Here is an 11,190-nt window from a genome sequence, read left to right on the forward strand (position 1 = left end):
AGCGGCCACTGCACTCCGGTCTGGGCGACAGAGTGAGACTCCAACTCAAAAAAAAACAAACCAAAAAAACCCCAAAACTATTGCTGGATGACATCGCTGTTTACTACGAGTGGTTTAAGGAGAGGTTTCTTTGGTAAAGGAATCCAGTCATCTTATTACATCAGGCTAACTTCTTTTGCTGGACAGATGAAGTTCTAGACACTGGATGATACTTGTGAAAGTGTAGTGGTTCATGGCAACTTATCACACCCATTCGGTCGCCCACACCTATGACTCATTCTCCAAGGGTATCATGCCAGCCTTTCTTCTGTGTCCTCTAAAATTCTTTGAAACACAGTTCAGTGATCTCTAGGAGATCTACCATAACCCTTCCTGTCAATTGATGAATATGGGTAGGAACAAACCATTTGACTACATTTAATTCTCTTAAATTGTTTAAATACAAAAATGACCTGGCTGTCCAAATAGTCTGAAGTTTATGTATAAAGCAATTTTAAATAGCCCTGTTGGAAAGCCTCCAGTGAGACCACCTTCATGTAAAGAATTACTGAAGGGCAAAGAATAGAAAAGAGCAATCAAGAGTTTTTAGTTTGCAGCCTCAAGTCACAAGGCACTGACAGTGGACCCTGCAAAGGTAGCCACAAGGGAGAACAAGGATGCTTGGCCTAGGGGAGCGTCAGAGACCCAAGGATGCCTGGCATAGCTGATTATGGTCCTTGTCTTTTCATTTCAGAATTTTTCCTTGAGGAACATGAACAAGAACATGAGTAATGCTCAATCCCTCAGAATCTCCATTAGGTCAGAATTTAAAGGTATAATGAAGATTTCAAATTGGACAGTTTAAAACAAAAGAGGTTAACTCATTCGCAACCGTTGACATGAATTTATATCATTCCTGGTTGTCAGTAATTGGAATTTTATGTCTTTGCAACTTCTGTTTCTGAATTTCGCAACATTGTCATATGTGTGTGTTATAATATTTTGCTTGAAAATGAATAGTCAGGCAAGGAGAGAGAAAGTTAATTGAGATAATTATCTGATATCAAACTGTGCAATGTTGTTATTGATTTACACAGTTGGTAAAAATTGCAAATTTGTCATGGTTTTGTTGTGATTAATATTATATACTTGTACTTTGACATTTCAGGGCTTTTATACTTCAACATTTAGAATAATTTACCTTAATTATGGAAAATGAATAAATATATGCTGATGAGGTTTCCAAGGTCAAAGATGAATCCAGTGAACTTATTAGGAATAGTGATACAGATAGGGATGTGATGATGCAATGTAGATGAAGAAATATAACACAGAAAATTTATGACAGTGAACCTAGTACTGGTGAGAACAAATCAGACATTGAGTAGACAAAATATGATCCAAAAAGAAACCTAGAAGTGTTTGTTGGTAATCCAGGTGTCAAGGTATTTCCAAATGGTCTTCAAAGTAAAAGTGAAGTTGTCAGACTATTTATTGGAGAAGATTTTGTTGAAATAATCACAACTGCAACTAACAAGTATTGTGGTCAGATGCACCACAGATATAAATGTCCAAAGAAATAAAAAAAAGTGGAGTGATACTACAGTTTCCAAGATAACAAAATTTCTAGCACTAAATATTTCGATAGGACAAGTGAAGAAAATCACAATGCATTATCATTGGTCAGCATGTTCATCAATTGTGATGCCATTCTTTTCAAAAACAATGACATGAAATAGATTCTTACAAATTTTGCAGTTTTTGCATTTTTCCAAAATGCAGAAATGCAGTCAAATCTAAGGAAATTATGCAAAGTTGAGCCTATAATAAATTATATTTTAAATAAGTTCAGCACTGCATAAAAACCTGAACAAGAACTTTCCTTAGTTGAATCCATGACTCGTCATCATGGAAGACTGTCTTTCTGGGTTTATAATCAGAATGAAAATACAAAGTACAGAATGTTAGTCAGAGTGATGTCTGAGGCAAATACTGTATATGCCTGCAACTTTCAGTTGTTTTGTGAAAAAGGTAACAATTTAAAAAAGAACATTTCACTTGTGCTTAACGACAGAAGTTTGGTACAACCAGCTTCAGATTTTTTTTTTGGCTTTCAGTTGCTCTCAGTATTAGGAAAGTAAAAAATTTGCTGGTCATGAATGTGCTAATATTTTATTGTGATGAGACCTAGCCTTGATATGAAGTAACACAAAAGACTTTAGAAATGTCACAGGAGTCACCAGAACTCAGAGCTAGGTACCAGCAAAGGTCCAGTGCAGCCCCACCCACTTCACACATCTCAGGCTTTCCGGATAAGTTTCTGCTAAGCCTCAGAACTTCCACTTTAGGTCAATGGTTCCTGGTCTATTCTGAGGTGGTTTTGCTTCCTAGGAAGTTGTTTGGGATTTGAAATTTTAATTCTGAGGTGCTTTTCAAAGGGTCCTCTCATTGCCTTTTCTTTTCCCCTGCCCCCTAAAAGGAAAATAAATCCTTTAAAAGAGAGGGAAGGCAGGAAGAACAGCCCACCTCAGTCACTACAGCCAGTTTTATGTTTCAGAGAAGGCATGCCAGATTTTCTTTTTTCTTTTTTGAGTTGGTCTCTCACTCTGTCACCCAGACTGGAGTGCAGTAGTCACTCTCGGCCACCGCAGCCTCGACCTGCTGGGCTCCGGCAATCCTTCCGCCTCAGCCTTCCAAATAGCTGGAACTATAGGCGCACGCTACCACGCCCAGCTGATTTTTGATTTATTGTAGAGATGAGGTCTCGCCAAGTTGCCCAGGCGGGCCTCAAATCCACGGGTTCAGGCAATCCACTCACCTCAGCCTCCCAAAGGCGCGGGATTACAGGCTGAGCCACCAAGCCCAGCTAAATTGTCTAAGATCACAGTTGGTTAGTCATTAAGGCCTGTTTTTGTACACATTTTAAAACAAATGGACAAATTACAGCAAGAACAATTAAAAGTTCAAGCATTTAACTCACAACTATAGGGTTAAACAGAGTCTTCTAATGCTTTCTATTTCTCCCTTTCTTTTCTTCCTGTTTTAAAACTGCTGTTTACTACACTACTTGTATTGATATAACACTCGCTGTTTCAAGGATACTTGGAGATTTTTCTTTCCTTGTATAATTCAGTCAATTCTAACTAAAATGTAAACATTGGCCGACTCGGTGGCTTAGCCTGTATCCCAGCATTTTGGGAGACCGAGGTGAGAGGATTGACTGAGCCCGCAGGTTCAAGACCAACCTGAGCAACTTGGTGAAACCTCATGTCTACAATAAATAAAAAATTAGCCGGACGTGGTAGCGTGCACCTGTAGTTCTGGTTACTTGGAAGGCTGAGGCAGAAGGATTGCCAGAGCCCAGCAAGTTGACAGTGGGGTGACCATGAGCTGCACTCCACCCTGGGCGACGGAGTGGGACTCCAACTCAAAAATAAATAAAATAAATAAATAAATAACTATAAATAAAATAAATAAGGAAAAATAAATATAATTAATTAAAATAAAATAAAAATAAAATGCTACTTAACATCATTAAAAAATAAAATGTAAGCATTTAAACTCATTTGAAACTAGAAAAAGAAAATTTTGTTCAAATTGGAGATTATTATAAGGTTAATTCAAACTGTGAACTTGAAAAGTTACCTATAAAGAAGTTAAAAAAGAACCAGTAAGTAGAAGAGAGTGATGTGAAGGAAGTTACAGATATAAAGATGTGCTTTTGGTAAGGAAGGTTATAAAGATGATAATTTTCTATAAAAGGGATCTTGTATAGTAAATTTTTGTCCTGAAGTAAAATGACTGGTTATTTGAGGGAAAAAATTGGAAATAAAGGACAAAATAGAAAGTCCAAGTATGTCATAGGTGGTCTGTGTGAATCAGGATAAAGTTTGTGAAAAAGGTATTTATGAAAGGAATTCTATCTATAATCAAGATTGCTAAAGGGTATTATTTAGTTATTTTTATGAATTATACATCAATATCAAAAGCACACACATATGCTGGGCCAAAATGACACTGTCAAAATAACAGTGTTTTCTTAGAATGTTAATATGCTTCTTAGTAAAAACTGCAAAGGGTTAAAAGAGGATTTATAAAAACCTTGCCCTGTTCTCAAGCAATTAATATTACACAGAGTTATTTATAAGGTTTTTTTTTTTAAATTGGCTTCAATGTTACTAATATACTCATGCAAAAATGAATTTAGTTTTCTCTTTAAACAAGATTTTTGTGTAATTTCAAATGATAATTAAAGGTTTTTGTTTGAATTTTAAGTAAACTACAAAAAACAGGGGAAAGACATAAATTCATTTGGTCCTAGGGTGTCTTTTTTAGTTCTTATTGTTTAAGAAAAATGAGTCTCCTCTATCAGAGAGCAAGATCTTTTTGCTTTTCAAATCTTTGAATTACCATTTTTGAATAAATGAATATTTCACAATGACCTTTAATCCTGTGTTACTATACCATGCTTTTAAAAACCTTTGATATTTGACAAATGTTCCAAAGTTAAGTTTCAAATTCAGTTGTTGTTGTTGTTGTTTTTAATCTCATTAACTTTTCCATACTAGGTTTCCCTAACATCCAGGGAAACATATCTGGCTTATTTTATATGCTAAAATCATACGGGAAGCATTGTCAAATATGAAAATGTGTTTAACTTTTCTTGGCTTATATTTATGGGTGCTATTGATATGTATTCCAAAAACCATGTGATGCTCCTATAATCTGTTATGTCCAACTATATGCTATCAGAAATAATATTAATATGTTAAGTTGTTATACACCTCAGAATAACCAAATTGTCTTGTCAATTGTTTCTTTGACAATGACTGTCCTAAGACTTTTGTCATCCACATTTATTGTTTTGCTTTGATTCTTTTTGAAAATAGTTTATAATTAGCTAAAGGACTCTAACAAGTGCTGTTCAGTGCCAATTTCTAACAACTTTGGAGACTGTGCCCTTAAACTAGAAGAAAATTCTTCCAGAGCTCTTATTAGAGAATTTATATGCTTATTGGGATTGTTGAACCAATATAGAACAGAACAAAAGTTAATTGCATAAGCTTAGTTAATAGAAAATAAATAAATTGTATTACGTTTTTGTTTGAAGTGTTTCTGATTCTTTTTTTCTGAGTCAACAAAACCCTTTTCTTTGATCTATTTACAGCTTCTGACAAATAATTAATGTATGCTCTTGTGAGAAAAATTTAAATCAGTTTTTTTCTACCAGATTTCTCCAGAAATTATAAACTATTTATATTTATTTATAACAGTATAGTTATTTGCATAAGTTCAATAGGAATGTGATTTCTTTTGTAATGGAATATGATTGAGATATTGGTTATTTTACCAAGGCTTTGGCTAGAATGACATTGTGGAGGAGACTGCTTTGATGAATTAAGATTAAGATCTATAAAGAACCAATAAGAAAGTCCTTGGAAAGGCTGGCATGGTACCCTTTCAATTCTGCAGGGCTTCTGACCTGTTGTAGGTAAAGAAGTTGGCTTCCTAACAGGGCCAGGAACCTCAAGTTACACGGAACCTCAAAGAGAGGAATTGATACTGATATTTGCAGATAGATATTTGGCCGAGCTCAGAGGCTTCCAGAGGATTTAACTTGAGATTCCTTATAAAAAAAGGTTGGTTTGGTTTTTGTTTTTAATTTTTATTATAAAGATGTGGGATACAATTCAGGGATAGGTATACAAATATTGATCATGCAGGTACCCCTGATGATGAAGTATGCCCCTCTCTTTCCTAGCAGTTTCTCTCAACTGCCTATCCCACCCTCAACAGCCCCCGCCACCAACAACAACAGTTTCCCATTACTGCCAATGATTGTCTTATAGCATTATAATTGTTCAAGGTCCTCTAATGAGTAAGAACATATGGAACTCTGAACTCTGTTCTTTGTTTCTGTGATAAATCACTGAGTATGATCGACTCCAAATTCATCTAATTTAAAAACAGATTATGTGGCAAATAATTATTTTTGCTGCACTTTATGCAAATAAGCTATATATAATGTATATATATAAATTTTGTTTCAAATGAAACTATAGTATACCTGCTTTTAAGTTCTCATGCTCATTAATTTTGAGTTTTTATTATTTTCTACAATTTAGACTGTATACTGAAGTCTTACCTGGCTACAGTTCTCCAAAATAACATTTTAGATTATTTCTTCAGATTTTCATACTTGGAATCACTAGAAATTAAAACTCTGCTTTTCTTAAAACTCTGTAAACTAAAACAACCTCTGAATGTCTACTAATATACAATCTTCACAGAAAGATCACTTAATTCCTGGTTCAAACTGCAGTCCCAAAGAAATTGTTCAGATTCCCACTGCAATCTAAGGATGTAACAAAAACTCTAAAAGTTAACTATAAACTATTCTAGGCAGTTATTTTTCTTTCATCTCCATAAAAACGTCTCATTAAATATGTTTACCTATGCAATCTATAAAGTCCTAAACTACCCACAAAATCACTTGAAAATGAGACACAGCTGTTCAATGGAACTGGTACAGGTGGAAAACTTTTGTTTTCCTTTACTACTCAGCTTTTGACTTCATTTTTCTCTTTTTCAGTAACCAACATAGCTTTTAATATGTGAAACTTCTAGGAACTTATTACACTTATATAAATGTCACTGGACAAGTTAAAGAAGATTTAAAGAATATTTATGATAAGGCTAGGTGATTTCATAGTTTTGGAAAAGAGGCCCCTACTACAGAATCTATTTGGGGCACCATTAAGAACTCTATGCCTTATTTCACTTGGGTTATTCCTTTTATTGGCCCTATGGTGATAATTGTGATCATTATACTCCTGCTGATTTTTGGTCCATGAACCTTTCACTTCCTAGTTAAATTTGTTTCTCCCAGAATCAGTTTCATGTCGACACAATGATCATGCAAAAATTCCAATTGTTGCCTTCTATCAAGGCCACCATTAAGACCGCTCTGGACATTTTAGATCAGATAGGGAGAAATTTTCAATCCCTGGCTAGGGAGGCCTATGTCACTTGTCAGCTGTGCAGAAGCTACAGAAGACAGACCTTCCTCCCTTATCACCCCATATGATTATGGGATCAAAAATCTCTAAAAGGGGGAAGTTGAGGCAGACATAGTTATCTAATTTAGATGTTTGAGGAACAGGATGGTTAAGCATTTCAGTCTTTTTTGTTAATCAGTCATGGCCTTCACCCAACCAGCCAGGCATGTCAGATTTGACAAATTGTGGGTTGAAATATAGAATTACCAGTGCAGTAAATCACAGAAACAATTGACAATTACCCAAAGAGCAAAGGCATGATTTTTTTTTTAAAAAGTCTAAATCTAATTAGGCAGTAACTTTCATTATTTAGAAAGTCTTTGTGACCCTAAAAAATTGAGAGATGGTAATCAAAACTCATGACCAGATACTTGTGGCCCTCCATTCCAAGCTTAAGGAATCGTTTTCTGAATCATTCTTGTAAACATTATTGTTAGGGTACAGACAGACTGGGTGAGGGTGGAGAGGCGCAGGGTGGAGAGGCACAGGGAGGCTCGCAGCACTGCTGGGGCTGGCAAGCCAGGGGTGCGCACTAGGAACCCAGAGATCCAAGTAAATTGCAAAGAATTGCGACACACAAAAAGGTTAAGAAAGAAAAGTTTATTTAGAAGTACATTAGAGAGAGAAAGAGAAAGAAGAGTGAAGATTCACCTCCCCAAGGTGAGGGAGGGGGCCAAAGGCAGGAAGCATGTTGACAGCCATGGCTCAAGGAGCATATGGCCACACCAGACTCTAGCAAGGTAATGACTGCTGGTTCCTTGTGGTTGAGTCCTTTTAATCATTCCCCTTGATGGGGGAAGATCATTAGTGTGATTGGGTGGTGGTCTGCTTCCACAAAGGGGCAGGAAAGCGCAGGTATTGATGATGTCAGGTGAAGGACAGCAGACAGATGGGTGGGTTAGTCACATGATTGCTGCCACGTGGGGTTTATCTGTCCCTAGTTCACAGAGGGCTGATTAGGTTAACCCTAGAGGGGAGTTCCCTATAAGAGACTTGTTAGACATTTGCAGTTCACAAATTCCTTGACCAAAGGTGGGGTGGTCTTTTGGGCTGTCCTGATCTTGTATCTGAAGGAAATTTACCTGGGGGGGATAGGATAGGCTGCTGTTTGTCTTACAATAGAATGTCTGAATGCTTTCTAATGGTTACACTGAGGCAGAAAGACTAAAGAATATGCTAAGTTTCTTCTAGGTTTCTATAGGTACCTTTCAATTATATTAATATAAGGTTTCTTGTCTTCTTGTTAAAGACAAGTATGCATCCTTTTCTTTAAGGCGCCACAGTCTTTCTTAAATGTGAATTCTTCTCTAGTAAACTTTACTTTGAAACTACACTTTGGACTTGCTCTGAAATTATTTTTAGTAGTGAAGTTAAGAGCAACTACACCACATGCCACTTTGCTATAAGCTGAAAAGAGGCATTTTGGTTATGTTAAAAACGTCATTTAGAAAAGACTTAGAAACTTGTAACAAGCTGAGTTGGGCTAAACATAGGAGCCATTTGATTACAAAGTGAACATTTTTCCTTGTTCCCCCCCTTCAATGTCCTTGGTTCTAGTAACTGTTGCTGTACTGAAAGGAACACAAGCATCTGTATGGAGGCCCCAATAAACAGGAGACACCCTCAAAAAACTGCACGTCCCTGGAAAAGCCTCCACTAGACCTAGACAAGAAATAAGCCCTGCTGCAGCTTTCTAAAACCCAGAAATGTATCTTTTCTCTTAGTCTCTAAATGACCACTGCTTTCTTTCATGTTTTTATATTAATTTTATATATAATGTTTAATCAAGTCTTGTGAATCAGAACTCCTGGAATAAACAAAAAACTGTAACCAACTAGAAAGTATGCAGCCCCAAATTGTTCAAGGTATTGTAACTTAGAAGAATGGCAGGATTTATGTATCTAAGCAGTAGTTTGTGACAGCAGCTGTTTGGGGTCTAAACACTGATTTAAAAAGATACTGAGTAAGCCGGACTCAGGGGCTCAGCCTGTAATCCCGCGCCCTTGGGAGGCTGAGGAGAGTGGATTGCCTGAGCCCTCAGATTCGAGACCAACCTGGGCAACTTGGCGAGACCTCATTTCTACAATAAATCAAAAAATTAGCTGGGCGTGGTAGTGCGCACCTGTAGTTCCAGCTACTTGGAAGGTTGAGGCAGAAGGATCACCGGAGCCCAGCAGGTCGAGGCTCTGGTGGCAGGGAGCGGCCACTGCACTCCAGTCTGGGCAACAGAGTGAGACTCCAACTCAAAAAAAAAAAAAAATACTGAGTAATGGTCATAAGAGACACATAGTCATTATTAATCAATAATGGGAAAAAGATAAGCTGTATGCTTTATTATAAATACTAGACGGAAATATTTGCCAATTGGCTTACAAGATCTTGTTCTAATTGGTTCTCATTAAAGTTTAAATGAAAAAGTCCACCTAAAGTAAAAACCCACAAGAAGCAGGAAGTGACTCAAGCAAAAAGCAGTTACAGGTACCTACAGTTACAGCTTATAGCTTACTGTGAAAATATATCATCCTTTTCCTTTTAAGTAATTTTAAATAATTTTTATTGTATTTTCATTTTGGGGTTCAGGTTTACTTATGAGATCAGTGAAAGACAGTGGTGCACAGTGAGACTCAACACCTGTTAAGGCCAAGAGATTTTAATGGAACGAGCACAGTAGCTACAGAACCTGAGAATTAGGTTGCAGCATGGCGGCAGGGGTGTGGCAGGTTTTATAGAAATTTAAAGCGACTTGTCGGCTACCTATTGGTTGGCAGGTGAGGCATTTTTGGGATTGATAGGGGCTTTCGCGGGCGTGGGAATGGTGGGCTTTATTGTAGAAGAAGAACCCGAAGAGCCTTGTCCGAGCCTCCATGTTAGTGTCCGGGCGCCTTCTTAGGCCGGAGCACCATTTTAGGTGGGGGCCACGCCTAGGCTTAGCCTTTGGACGGGGCAGGTTCCTCATGGCTGGCCAGGGCCTTTCAATCAGTTTCAAATTCATCAAGTCATTTTTTACTTTCTCCTTCAAAATTTAGTTTGGTTTCCAAACATAGATATAACTCATATGCATTTTCTTTGTTATAGTTGTTTCAATTAGTTCAAACCTCTGACACAGGGAATAATACAGCATCCCAGAGAAACTAGTATCCCTATTACCAGTATAATGGAGGTCAGGATTGAGAGTATTGTTCTCTCCATTTTCCAAGTCAATTATCTAACCATCTCTGAAAACGTCTTTGAAACCAGAGTTTCCAGTCAATTCATTGGCCAGAGTACTCAATCCTTGTAATGCTTTGATAATAGTTCCATCAGGGGCTATATTGTTTGGAATAAAAGTGCAGAATTGTCCTCCTAGACATATACTCTCTCTTTTTCTGCTAGCATCATGTCTAAGGCCACAGGATTTTTCCCATGTCACCCTACTAGTAGCATCTAATTGTTCAGCAATTCTTTTAACAGCAGATCTAGTATGGTTAACAAATCTTTGTTGATTATAATGTATATAATTGATCCAGTCTACATTTATTTACAGTTACCCATCAAAAGAGAGACTCAAATCCTACAGCTATTTGATTTTGAAGTTTGAATTCATTAGGAACTCCCCTAGGGACTCCTATAGTATCTAGATGATGATTATGACAATGATTCAGCAAACACAGAAGGATTATAATGAAGTATTTGGGATTGATTTTAAGATCCATTTATTAGTAACTATGTAATTTTAGATAAGTTACTAAATGTCTCTGTGTCCTAGCTCTTGTAAAATGGAGTAAAATATTTGTTGGAGTAATTAATTCATAGGGTAATCCATACAAAGTAGTGAACTCTGTGCAGGAAGCATAGGAAATGTTTAGTAAATAGCATCCTTGTTATCATTTATTGTGTATTAAGTGCCAAAAACTTTGTCCTTGCCTGTGAAAGTTCTCAGCTACTGAACACACTGTAAAAACAATAAATTAAGTCTTATATGAGTGCATTAAATACTTCAGACAACCAGATCTTGAAAATCAAATGAGGTTTCCCCTGCCCTACTTCCAAACTGGAGATAAATGTCAGTGTATTTCAAGATAGGTAAAATGTCTTATACTTTGAACAGTTGCAAAGGATCTCAAAGTTCCTCTCTAGTGACAATATGTAATTTTTGAGAAATTAAGAAAATGCA

The sequence above is a fragment of the Carlito syrichta genome, unplaced genomic scaffold, assembly GCF_000164805.1.
Source record: "Carlito syrichta isolate Samal-C Ts95f unplaced genomic scaffold, Tarsius_syrichta-2.0.1 Scaffold303801, whole genome shotgun sequence".
Lineage (NCBI taxonomy): Eukaryota > Metazoa > Chordata > Mammalia > Primates > Tarsiidae > Carlito > Carlito syrichta.